Below are 14,244 nucleotides of genomic sequence, written 5' to 3'. Positions count from 1 at the left end.
TGTGGATGATTCTGAATCAACACAGTTATAGTCTTCCATTATGAGAAGTTGGCGAAGCCTAGGAAGCGTTGGAGTGCTCTGACTGTTTGGGGTAGTGGCCAATCTAGGATCACCTTGACCTTCCCCTGGTCCATCTTGACTTCGTCAATGCTGACCACATATTCCAGGAAATGGACAGAGGTATGGTGAAACACACACTTCTTTAACGTCATTGAGCTGAGGGCTCAATAATGCGTCAGCAGTGCCACAGGCTAATTGCTTCCATGCCACACAGTACCTCACTGATGCTAAAGGAGCCCCGACCAAGCACTGATTGCATAAATGAGCAAACTTTAAAGAACTGGAACTTTCTGTTTTGAAAATCCTTTTTTTATTTTTTTGATTGATTGATCTTAGGAAATATTATAATATTTTGAGATACTGGATTTTTGACTTTCGTGAGCAGTAAAATCTAACCATCAAAATTATAAAAAAATAAAAAAACCTTTGAAATGTTTTACTTTACGTTTAATGAATCTAGAGTATATGAAAGTTTCTCTTTTTCATGATATTCACATTTTTTGAGCTGCTTCTGTTTCTACACTATGATGAAATGATGGAGGAACTCCCAGAAAACCTAATTCATGAATCTTTGGAAGATGGCGGATGAGTTGGACAGAACATACGACATGACCTGATATTCATAGTTGCCAGCAGGAGTGATGAACGCCGTCTTCCATTTATCTGCCTCTTGGATTCGAATGAGGTTATATGTGCTACGCAGGTCCTGTTTAGAGAAAATGCAAGCTCTGCAAAGTGCTTCCAAGGCTGGACCAGAGGAAGCGAATAGGGAAGTTTCACTTTGTGCATTTGTGGGGATCTCGGGAGACTTTCGACGAGAGTTACACTAACTGTAAGTGAACATTCTTACACACACTTGGGTATGTACAAAATAATTACCATTGATGTACAAATGTTAAGTACTGCAGTGTTTCTTATTTGTTAGCATGTAAATACACTTCATGTAAGTACCTTGAGTTACCACTCACTAGCCTTTAAGTACAGGATATTTACCACATACGTAACAGGAAAGTACATGAAGTGTAAAATAAAGTCCTACCAACACATCTTTTTATATGAGAATAAATGACCCACCCCCATCTGAAATACTCACCAAATTGGGTCTCAGAGGACTGGTTGGTTTTTTTCTTTCATATTTGTTTCTGACGACTTGAACAGTCAGACGACTTTCAAGTGTCTTTATTCTCTGGCGTAACACAGCTTTTTGCAGTTTATTTTCCTCCATTGCCTTTTAAAGTTTTTTGCCAGTATCTCTGGGCACATTGTCTTCAACTTCATCCTCTGGTGGATTAGGCTGCCCCCCCCCACCCCGTGTCCACCGCTTTACCAAGCTCTTCAGTCTTGGTCACAAGTGGGGGATTTGCCTTACTGCAGGTCAATTTTTGAAGAGTTTTTATTATTACTCTTCATTTCGACCTGATGAGTTCGTCATGAAGGTCTGTTGTCTGCAAATAGAAAAGTATATAAATTTAGATAAAAGCAATTAAACGTGGTTGACAGTAAAGTCTTGGCATTCACAACTCTGCACATTTTGTATGTATCTCAGTGTTTCCCCTAGGTTAACAGTGCTGGGGGGATATTTTTGCGTTTGCTTTTGGTAGGAGTGTGTGTGGGCATGTGTCTGTGCGCATCGGGGGGGAACTGTAAACGCACTAACATGTGGAGAAAGATTTTACATGCTGTCATATAACTAACATAAGACCATTTAGTTTGTTTAATAAAAAACTAAGTAGAGACCTGTTCTGTGGGAAACGTGATCTTGAATGACTTCTTAATACAGAAAATTAAAGGGGTCATAAAATGCCTATTTTCCACAAGCTGATATTATTCTTTAGGGTCTTAATGAAAAGTCTGTAACAGTTTGTTTAAAATTTCACAATGGTAGTGTAAAAAACAAATTTTTACCCTGTAAAAAAAATAGCTCTTTTCAAAACACTGGTTTGTGGAAGTCTCCTTTAACGCTAATGAGCTCTGCTGATTTTAAAGGTCTCTCTCTCTCTCTCTCCTTTTCTCTCTCGCGCTCTCTCTATCTCTCTCGCGCTCTCTCTTTCGCACTCTCTCTCTTTCTCTCGCACGCGCTCTCTCTCTCTGCCCTGTTAAACTGACAGGACTTAAATCAGCCTAAATCGCACATCCTGCGATGTGACTATTGTGGATTCGTACATCGCGATATCGATGCTTAAACAACACATCGTGCAGCCCTACTACCAGTGTAGCATCATTTTTGTATAATATATTTTAAAACTTGATTTATTCCTGTGATTTCAAGGCAGATTTTTTAGCAACATTACTCCAGTCACATGATCCTTCAGAAATTATTCCAATATACTGATTTGCTGCTCCAAAAAACATTTATTATTATTATTGTTGAAAACAGATGATTTTTTTTTTCATGTTTTGCTGTATTTTGAATCAAATAAATGCAGGCATGGTGACCTGAATAGACTTCTTTAAAAAATAAAAATAAAATATAAAAAAAAAAAACTGGTACAGTAATCTCTTTTAAAATACCTTACTGGGTTATGATAATCAAAACAGTCCTGAGCTAGATTAAGCTTTGTTCTCTGCAAAACCAAACCATAACTTTATTCAAATATTTAATAATAATGTTTAAGAAGAGATACCGTAAAGCTGCTTGATTTTCGGTATTGCATAAAATACTATAGACGTGACGTGAATTTACTGAGCTCGTGCAAACATCCACATCGGTGTAATAATATGCATTTTTAACTGCTGCTTTAACACTGCTGAGATTTCTCTGTAGTCGTTTATTTCGTTATTGAGAAGAAAGCGCAAATCATATATTTTCATATCCAAACGCCATTCGGTTCGGCTCGGGTGCATTTCTCTGAAGCAGCTGAGCGCTGTATCTCTTCTTCTCTTGAATTGCATCAAGGAGGGCTGAATTACAGTCTGGAGCTACAGCACACAACTGCGCTACACACTGGTCAAACCACGTTATTGCAAGTTCTAAATTAGGTCAAATTAAATCAAATGAGTAAAATATTTGTAGACAATTTTTTATTGTCGACATTGTCGATAATGTTGACTAATCATTTCAGCCCTACTTTAAATAAAATTAACTTGACCTTCAATGCGGGGCAGGGCACAACACTGTATCTCTTATTACTTCAGGATTTTTCCTATTTGATCATAAGCACCCTGTATAGTGGACTTCACAGGATATTACACCTTGATGTTCCATTCAAGCGGCATTAGAATGTCATGAGACGTGAATTTACATTGTATTTATTTTAGGGCTGTCAACCGATTACAATATTTAAAAAAAACATTAATTGCACGACTGTCATGTGTTAACTCGTGATTAATCATAATTTAATCACTCATTTATCTGTTGTAAATATACCTTAAATGAATACTTCTCAAGTTTTTAATACTCTAATTGGCATGGGCTTGGACAAATATGGATGCTTCATGCAATATATGTTTATTATTAGTGAAACCCTAGTTAACAGAGCACCGACAAGACTGGACATGTTTCAAAGGTCTTAGATGTTTTTACATAGCTTGTTCATGTCTATTAAGCCCGTTTCACACTGCACGTTGGTCCTGAAATGTTGCCCAAAAATTGTAGGATCTCCTTCTGTTTGAACGCAAACATGTCCAGGATTGATTCCGGGATCAATCCCGGATTGGTGACCTAGTAACATTGCTGGGTTCAGTCCCGGAATGAGCTCTAAGTGAAAAAAAGCCAGAACCAATGCCATACAAGATGTGTCGTAGTGATGACACATGTTATCGTGCAACTCTTTTAGAAGGTGTTTTGAAGGCAGATCAGTGTTCCTGTAGCTCAACTGGTAGAGCACTGCGCTAGCAAGCGCAAGGTTGGGGGTTCAATTCCCCGGGAACACATAATATGTAAAAATTGATAGCCTGAATGCACTTTAAGTTGCTTTGGATAAAAGCGTCTGCTAAATGCATAAATTTAATTTAAATTTAATGCAGCAGAGAGTTAGGGCTCCGATCTGCCAGCTTAAGAGAAAGTTAACGTGCCTACCGTTTTCTACTTGTACATTACACACTACATCCTGATGGGACATGCCATTACAGACCTTTAAGGGTTGTGTGTGAACACACGCACATATTCCGGGAAATCATTGGCAGTGTGAAAGGAGCAAAACTTATCGACCCAGGAACAATTGCCGTGTCACATTTATTTTCCTGTATCACAGTGTGGAAGGGGCTTTACACGTATGAAAAAGAACATAGAAATGTTTCTCATTACTTATGTCTTCGCACTGAGCAATTGACAAGGTTGTTTATATTTTCAGTCTACAGAGTACCTCAATTCTCCTGAACATGCAAATTGTATATTTATTATTCCATTTGTTTGCTTCTCTGTGCCTACATACTGTATTTTGATGCAGCTAAATTCTCAACAAACCGTTTTTTATTAATATTTTTTTTGATTGATTTACGTTTTGTTGTCAGACAACGGGGTGAATATGAAAAAGTGAGTAGAATAGAATAAAAATAGTGGTTATTAAACAGAACTGCACGCATTTGCACATTCTAACCAGAGCTACTTCTCTTAAATTTTGTCTATGACAATTCACAGGTATGTGTTACACCATAGCGGAGATTATCTGACCAAGCTACAATAGTCCTAAAATAAGCCATTATTATAAGTGTATTGTAGTGATTCTGTATAAGACAAAAATGTGGTATGGAAGATGAATTCAGGATATACTAGCTCATTATATACAATTTGCAAATTTTGAACATAGAAGGCCCAGGTATACTTTGGCTGTCAGCGTTTGTGCACCGTCTGCATGATGTAATTTTTGTCATCAGGAGGGCTCGCGGATAGCCCTGCACCTCATCTGCATGCAGGCAATTTTTGGAGACCGCGTACAATAGTACATTCAGGAGGTGAACTGACACAGAATGCAAGTCAAGTAGATCGTACTGCGCATGTGTGGAGCTCGTCCATCCGCACTCATCTGCATTTGAGTATGCTTTGAAAGTTGTATGGGCAAGATGGAACAGAACACAGAAAGCAAAGTATATGGAACCCCAGCCTTCAGCCACTCACTGAATAGAGCAGATGCAGAGAGAGATGTGTGTGTGTGTGCACTGCAAGAAAAGAGATCTTGCACTTGTGTGACAGTATCGGTGAGTTTCAGAACTAGGTTTGGGTAAAGGCGCTTTTTGAATTATTTTTTTTAATTCCAACCAAGGGTCAAACAGAAAATGTGAGCTACGTTAATCGCATGTTAATAAAATTAACGCTGTTAAAATGAATTTTGCATTATCTTCCTAACATAATATTGTAGCACAGTTTGTGCTGAAAAAAATGCAATGTTGGTCAATAGTATGTTATAAGTAGCTGAAAAGGCACAAATGTCAGGAAATGTCAAAACATCTCAAGGGCCCCAAAATCACCTTAGACCCCAGAGGCTTAACCCCTCTGGAGTCTAAGGGTATTTTTGGGGCCTGGAGAAGTTTTGTCATGCCTTGATATTTGTGCTTTTTTCAGTTTCTTATAAATATCTAAATGGGTAAAGTCTAATATCACTGTAATCAGCACAAACTGGGCTATAATAATATGTGAAATGCATGCATGTACATGATTGTATTTTTTAGAAAAAAAATGTTATGCATGGTTAGTGAAAAACTAAAAATGTTAAATCACTTGAATAAGGCCATAAAACACATACATAAGATTGGTTCCCAGGACTGTTGAGAACTGGAGCTTGTAGCCTAGAATTTTTCTTTCTGAATGATGTGAAAATCATCTTGTTTACTCATTCACAGAAAACAATATATTGATTTAAATTTTCTAAGACACTTTTTGTTGGTAAAAGTCATATGCGAGTAGGCGTCAACTATCATGAATATCATTGTGATTTACACCTGAGAAGACAAAGGCCTGCATAATGAGCTGCATAATGAGCCGCATAATGAGCCGCATAATGAGCTGCATAATGAGCCTTTCAGTCAGCTGTGTCACTGAGAGGGAGGAGTTACAAGAAAGAATGTGGGAACAAAATAAAAGTATATAATTTTATGTTTGTAGTTTATTAAGAATATATTTAATTATCCCACAACATAATTCAATATGCACTTGGGGCAGCAGTTAAACAGTTTATTAGGAACAATCAAAGCTGACTTTCAAACTAATTTTTTGGCATCCTTACTCCAGTCACACAATCCTTCAGAAATCATTTTAACAATCTCATTTTCTACAAAAAAAAAACCATTTATTATTATCATCCTTATTATTTTTTATCATTATTAATGTTAAAAAGAGCTGAGAATATTTTTCAAGTTTTTATTATGGGGAATAAATTGAAAGAACTGCATTGTTTTTACATTTGTTAGAGTTATCTCTATTTGTTACATTTATATTATTTACATCAAGCTTTTGAATGGTATAGTATTGTATATTGCTATTGAAACTTCATAATGTTTCACTTGATTATACATTTAGTCAGGAATTATAGTTTGGAAAAAGTATTTGGAAAAAATCTAACTAGAAAAATGTTTACACGTTATGTGAAAACTAGTACAAGTAACGTTATATAAATAAATAAAAAGAGACTTACTCATGTTTATGATCTCTGCTGAATAAAGTGCTTCATTCTTTTTTCTGAGGAAATCCAAATCTCAAATCCTCAACCACACCACATCTTTTTGGGGTGAATTATGTCTTAGTCCTCTCATCGCGAAGCAAACAGTAAAATAAAATAAAAACTTGAAGAACAGTCTTGCTGCTTTTTCTTCTGTGTGTGTGTATTCAAGCCGCGCGCTTCAGTTTGAATCTGAATAGCGCGTTCAGCGCGGGGGCGTGGTCACATTAGATATAATGAAGGGAGACATGAAAAACAGACATCTTGTTGTTTTCATATGGATGACTTTATCTCAGAATATTTGTTTTCGGCAGCACTTGTTTAGTTTAAAAGTAGACATGTCAGGCCTTTTATATATATATCTCTCTCATGTCTCTTTGTTGAGTATTCACATAGTTACAGTTCCAGGGCTCTCAAGTGTCCGCATTGAGCGTGACAGTCACTCATTTCGGTCTTTTGTCACGCACTCCCGCCACACATTGTATTTCTCACGCAGAAAAACTATTTATAATATATTTAATATGCCGCAGCGCCCAAAAGTTATCTGGTCGCGCCGCTCTCACTATGGAAACCGGCAGGAATCAAGTGCGTCTCCCCTGGAGTTCTTATCAGCCAATCAATAAAAAGAAATAGGCTACACAATAGCCAATCAGAAAATAGCACTATTGTATCTGGGTAAAATTTAACGCAACAACCAATGAAAAAAAAACATCCTGGAATTGTTCACCATATTCCTCGTTCACCCACAGAAGAAACCACTGGAGCTCCTAGTATCACTTTGAGCACAAAGTAAGTAATGATCTCCTGTTACAACAAATTCACAACTTGTTTGACACAAACAATGACAACTTGACTGCTGTTAGAGAATGTTTCCCAGATAATTAGCATCAGTTTTTCATGAGTGTCTGTTACTTAGCCAACAGTTTTATAGCCTGTTCACCGGCAACATCTGCTCAGAACAAGTAATGTTAGTCTAGGCCTAGTCAGATTTTCGTTATCACACGATGACTGACATATTGTCACATTATAAATATATCTCTCTCCAATATTCTTTATAATTTTATTAGCACTAAATTAATTAAAGTGTATTGCATAGTCGATGTTATAGGTCACTTTTAAAATCATGTCATATTTTGTAATTATATAATCCTGGCCATGGATGCATTAATCATTGCATCTGTCTTTCAAAGATGTCAGGTAAAAGGCAACTAAGCATCCTTTCATTCACCCTGAGAGGAAAGCCCCCCAAAAAGAGCAGGTTACAGGATGCTGGCCCAGAGAAGGTGGCGAAAATAGTAGGCACATTAGAGGAGGAGACAGAAGAGGAGACGGTGCAGGTGGAAGATGATGAGACAGTGCAGGTGGTTATTGCTAATGGAGATGGCTAAGGTGTCAGAAGAGGCCATCAAAACAAAAGGGAGAAAAGTACCAGGAGCAGCCACCTACAAGAGCTCTTTTAATAATGAATGGACCTCTAAATGGCCATTTATTACTGTAGGAAGCACCAGCTCCTATTACTGGTGTTCTATCTGCCGCCAAGAGAACTCCTGTTCCCATCAAGGTGTGCGGGATGTGACAAGGCACATAGAAAGTAAGGGGCATCAGGTCAAACAGCAGGCACTAAAGTCAACCAGCACAGTCAAAAACTTTTACTTGCCAGTGACTTCAGAAATGAGTGTGCAAGAGGTCAAGGTACATAGCACATTAAATCCAAAAGGTTGATTACATTGTTCATGAATACCATTTTTCCTAAATAATACAACCATTTCTATGTTTATGGCATATATGAGACATTCATCCATGACATGGACAGAATACTGCTCTGTAATGTATTTTTATTGTTACTGAAATTCATAATTTTAATGGACATGCAGATATGGGATAAATCAGAGTTAACATTCAAATTTGTATTCAGCATAGCTATACAGTATTGTTCAAAATAATAGCAGTACAATGTGACTAACCAGAATAATCAAGGTTTTTAGTATATTTTTTATTGCTACGTGGCAAACAAGTTACCAGTAGGTTCAGTCGATTGTCAGAAAACAAACAAGCCCCAGCATTCATGATATGCACGCTCTTAAGGCTGTGCAATTGGGCAATTAGTTGAAAGGGGTGTGTTCAAAAAAATAGCAGTGTCTACCTTTGACTGTACAAACTCAAAACTATTTTGTACAAACATTTTTTTTTTCTGGGATTTAGCAATCCTGTGAATCACTAAACTAATATTTAGTTGTATGACCACAGTTTTTTAAAACTGCTTGACATCTGTGTGGCATGGAGTCAACCAACTTGTGGCACCTCTCAGCTGTTATTCCACTCCATGATTCTTTAACAACATTCCACAATTCATTCACATTTCTTGGTTTTGCTTCAGAAACAGCATTTTTGATATCACCCCACAAGTTCTCAATTGGATTAAGGTCTGGAGATTGGGCTGGCCACTCCATAACATTAATTTTGTTGGTTTGGAACCAAGACTTTGCCCGTTTACTAGTGTGTTTTGGGTCATTGTCTTGTTGAAACAACCATTTCAAGGGCATGTCCTCTTCAGCATAGGGCAACATGACCTCTTCAAGTATTTTAACATATGCAAACTGATCCATGATCCCTGGTATGCGATAAATAGGCCCAACACCATAGTAGGAGAAACATGCCCATATCATGATGCTTGCACCTCCATGCTTCACTGTCTTCACTGTGTACTGTGGCTTGAATTCAGAGTTTGGGGGTCGTCTCACAAACTGCCTGTGGCCCTTGGACCCAAAAAGAACAATTTTACTCTCATCAGTCCACAAAATGTTCCTCCATTTCTCTTTAGGCCAGTTGATGTGTTCTTTGGCAAATTGTAACCTCTTCTGCACATGCCTTTTTTTTAACAGAGGGACTTTGCGGGGGATTCTTGAAAATAGATTAGCTTCACACAGACGTCTTCTAACTGTCACAGTACTTACAGGTAACTCCAGACTGTCTTTGATCATCCTGGAGGTGATCATTGGCTGAGCCTTTGCCATTCTGGTTATTCTTCTATCCATTTTGATGGTTGTCTTCCGTTTTCTTCCACGTCTCTCTGGTTTTGCTCTCCATTTTAAGGCATTGGAGATCATTTTAGCTGAACAGCCTATCATTTTTTGCACCTCTTTATAGGTTTTCCCCTCTCTAATCAACTTTTTAATCAAAGTACGCTGTTCTTCTGAACAATGTCTTGAACGACCCATTTTCCTCAGCTTTCAAATGCATGTTCAACAAGTGTTGGCTTCATCCTTAAATAGGGGCCACCTGATTCACACCTGTTTCTTCACAAAATTGATGACCTCAGTGATTGAATGCCACACTGCTATTTTTTTGAACACACCCCTTTCAACTAATTGCCCAATTGCACAGCCTTAAGAGCGTGCATATCATGAATGCTGGGTCTCATTTGTTTTCTGAGAATCTACTGAACCTACTGGTAACTTGTTTGCCACTTAGCAATAAAAAAATATACGAAAAACCTTGATTATTCTGGTTAGTCACATTGTACTGCTATTATTTTGAACAATACTGTATATATTTTTTAATTTGTTTCTGTTGCAGACAAGGAGAGCTGAGGTGAAAGTTGCCGAAGCAATGGTTCAACACAATGTTTCATTTGCTGTGGCAGACCATTTCAGCCCCTTGTACAGGGAATGCTTCAAAGACTCTCCCACAACTAAAAATTTCAAGAGTGCCAGCACAAAAACTATGTGCATCATTAATCAAGCAGTTGCACCACATTATAGAAACGAGCTGGTGTTGAAGATGAGGGAAAATCCCTTTACACTGGTCACGGATGGCTCAAATGACACAGGTATACCTTTGACAGCTAAATTGCCTGTTTTCATTTCCTCATGTTCAAGTCACACACACTGAAATAATACATGCATGCAGTTAGTTATGTACCATATTGTTACAGGACTAGAGAAGATGAACCCCCTAACTGTAAGGGTATTTGATACCACCAAAGTTGTGCACAGATTCCTCGACATGTGCACCACAAGTGGAAGAAACTAGCACAGCTGATGTCATATATAAAAAAATAAACAATGTCCTGATAGAGCATAACATACCATGGAAAAATTGTGTCGGCCTGTCAGTTGACAATGCCCCAGTTAACACTGGAGCCAAAAATTCAATTGCGGCAAAAATGCTTAAGGAAAATCCCAGCATTTACATTCATGGATGCCCCTGCCATATAATCCATAACACTGCTAAACACGCTGGGAAGAGGTTTTAGAAGTAAGTTTCAACATGTTTGCTTTCCATTAAATAGCTGTTAAGCTAAGGTGGAGTACATAATTTGCTGTATAATCACATAATATATGTTTGCGCTCATATCATGTTCTGCAGATATCTGGATTTGACACTGAGGACCTTGTGGTTGACATTGGATACTGGTTTAAGGGCAGCACAAACCGAAAGGTTTGTAATTCAATTAGCTCCAGTGTTATACACCCAAACTAAGGAAAAATTGGGTTAATTTGGTTTGTTTTTCTTACATATTTTACCAGAATTTTGTGAACTCCATGGCAGTGATTATATAGAAATGCTGCTGTACATTTCTGTGAGGTGGCTGAGTTTGGAGATGTGCATCACCCGCATTCTGCAGCAGTATGGCCCACTCACCAGCTACTTCAAATCTTTAAGTAAGTCACACATTATATTTTGGCACTAGTTCAAGATGGTTATGTGAGACACCCAATACTAACAACCTGTCTATTTGCAGATGAGAAACAACCAAGGTTCAGGAGGCTTGTGGAGGCGTTTTCCAATCCCCTGACGGAAGTCTACCTCCTGTTCCTTCAGGCCACATTCCCAGTGTTCTCTACACTGAACCTCCTTCTCCAGAGAGAAAAGGCATCCATATTCCAGTTGTATGAAGAGGTAAATGGGAGGGTTGGGCTATTTTTGGCTATTTTGATGTCTCCTTTCTTAAGTGCAACACCCCTGTTAAATATAGGTTGTGTTACTTTGTCAAGAAAGACAATTAAGCTATCTAATTTCAAAACATCTGACATTTTTTGATACTGTGCACTACATGTGTCCCTTGATAAATTATTGTACAAAGTGAAAAAATAATTTAATTATCCAAACTTAAATCTACTCATAGTCATTGAACTGAGTAGCAATTGCATTAATAATGCATTTTAATATTTTTTGACATTACATTTTGCAGATGACAAAATTCATCAAGAAACTCTGTTCGAGGTTCATGACACCAGCAGCATTACGAGGAGGAGAAGTCCATGACATCCCCTTCAAGGACTCACTGCACCAACTGCCAGGTAATGCTTTGAAGTCACATAGGGAGATAAACCTGTATGCTATTCACAACAAATACACCTTTTCTATGGATTGAGTGGTCTTTCTGATGATGGAATATGGATACAAAATTTTAAAAAGTATGGTATCCCAATAACAATATATTCACCCCTCTGCCATTTGGTAGAAGATATAAGAGCATCAGAAACAGCTCTAGTAGATTCAGAGACAGCTTCTATCCTCAAGCCATCAGAATGCTGTACTTTACTCAACCATCTTCGCTCTCCTAAATGGCACACTTGTCACTTTTTAGAATTAATCCTTCAACCTAAATTAGTAATTTTTTTATTTTACCTCTTCTATTTATCTACTTTCTATTTTTTTTTTTAAATCTGTAAAGTTGAGATTACTTTGAGCACAACAAATTTCATGACTGATAAATGTTATTTATGTGTATATGACAATAAACTTGAAACTTGTATAACCCAGAGATATCCTATAAGAAGCCTGTATTTGACTAGCTTTCTCTATGTCTTCTGTCTCACTGATAGGAGAAAAACTCAATGTGGGTTTCACCACCAGAGCTATGCTAAACAGGCTCCTTGAGGCTGGAGAGGTCACATCACAGAAGGCTCAACAATTCCAGCAGGCAGCACTGGCCTTTTTGGTCGGAGCTGTGGAGTATGCCATGGATAAACTCCCGTTGAAAGATGCTCTCCTGAAGCATGCCAGATTTATTGATGTGCAGCTAAGAGCTGAGTGTGGGGTTGAAGATGCCCTATACTTTGTAAACAGGCAAGGGTTTTTACAAACTGATTATATATTTTTAAGTTTAATGGTCATGATCACAAAATAAATCTGTCTCTCACTGTATTCTAATCAGTCTTGTACACATGTGCCCTTTTTAAGATTTCAGGAACTCCTTCCTTTTCAAGACCCAAAGGAACAAGACCAAGTAAGTGAGGAGTTTATGGAGTACCAACTCATGGACATTGCCTTGCCCCAGGACCCAACAGTCTTTGATGTTGAGGAGTTTTGGGGAAGAATGTCCACAACAACGAACAAGGTAAGAAATATTTTGCACACAACATGACTTGCCCATTAGTAATTACGATGAAGGGAAAACATTTGAGAAATAGAGGCCCCTTGTTCCTTTTTTCGAAGGTGACTGGCTTGAACCAATTTGGGAGGCTATCAAAGATCGCAGCCTTGGTTTTAGTGCTTCCACATTCTAATGCTGATGCTGAGAGGGTATTTTCGATGGTTGGTCTGAACAAAATCTCAACACGAAACAGTTTGTTTCTGGACGGGACATTGTCCTCAAACATGACCCTGAAAATGGCTGGGCTTGAGCCTAACTGTTTCAAATGGGAGCCAACACCACAAATGATAAAGGAGTCCAAAAAGGCAACAAACACTTACAACAAACAACACCAGTCATAATCTCTCTCTCTCTCACAAACACTCGCACTCAAACACACACACACACAAATGTTATAAATGGAAATTGAATAAACACTTTGTATTTGGTTAAATTGTCAGTATCATGTGTCAAATATTTTCTTCTGGGGGGGGATTGGTGGGTTGGTGTCACTCTTGCCTGTCTTCAAAACTTGAGAGCCCTGCAGTTCATTTTAATAATGTGTTTGTAAAAGAAGATCAGCGCAGACAGAGGCTGCAGACAGCGCACTTCAAATCTGACACCTCAACCTCCTAAAAAAATGGAATGAGGCGGAATCAGTGATGTTGGAAACGGTGATTAACGGAGAGGATTATCTCGGGCCTGAGGCGAATGTCAAACCACAATCCCTCGCCCTGGCCCCAGGGGGAAATCACCTCTCACCGTCCCAACTCACTGATCTAACGAAATTAGAGGCAGAATTTGCCGATATGTTCTCGCCCCTACCGGGCCATACCAACCTGATTCAGCACCATATCGAGACCGAGCCGGGCGTGGTAGTTCACAGCCGGCCGTATCGCTTACCTGAGCACAAGAAAAAGGTAGTTCAGGCTGAATTAGGGGCAATGCTGGAAATGGGAGTAATAGAAAAATCCAATAGTAACTGGGCGAGCCCGATAGTTTTAGTTCAGAAAACGGACAGCTCAGTCCGCTTCTGTGTGGATTATCGCAAGGTGAATGCTGTGTCGAAATTCGACACGTATCCATATGTGTGACGAGTTGCTTGATCGGCTAGGCATGGCTCATTTTTATTAGACATTGAACTTAACAAAGGGATATTGGCAGATCCCCTTGTCTCCATTATCAAAAGAAAAGACAGCTTTCACAACGCCGTTTGGATTACACCAGTTT

At 38.4% G+C, this 14,244-nt stretch overlaps 1 protein-coding gene across 1 annotated transcript in view; it reads left to right on the top strand.

Moving 5' to 3' along the window:
• Positions 1 to 14,244, top strand: part of LOC113065982 (zinc finger protein 271-like) — a 345,982-nt gene that overhangs the window by 307,647 nt on the left and 24,091 nt on the right. The gene's annotated exons all lie outside the window — the stretch shown is intronic.

The sequence above is a fragment of the Carassius auratus genome, chromosome 4, assembly GCF_003368295.1.
Source record: "Carassius auratus strain Wakin chromosome 4, ASM336829v1, whole genome shotgun sequence".
NCBI classification, from domain to species: domain Eukaryota; kingdom Metazoa; phylum Chordata; class Actinopteri; order Cypriniformes; family Cyprinidae; genus Carassius; species Carassius auratus.
This window is presented reverse-complemented; position numbering and strand designations above follow the sequence as displayed.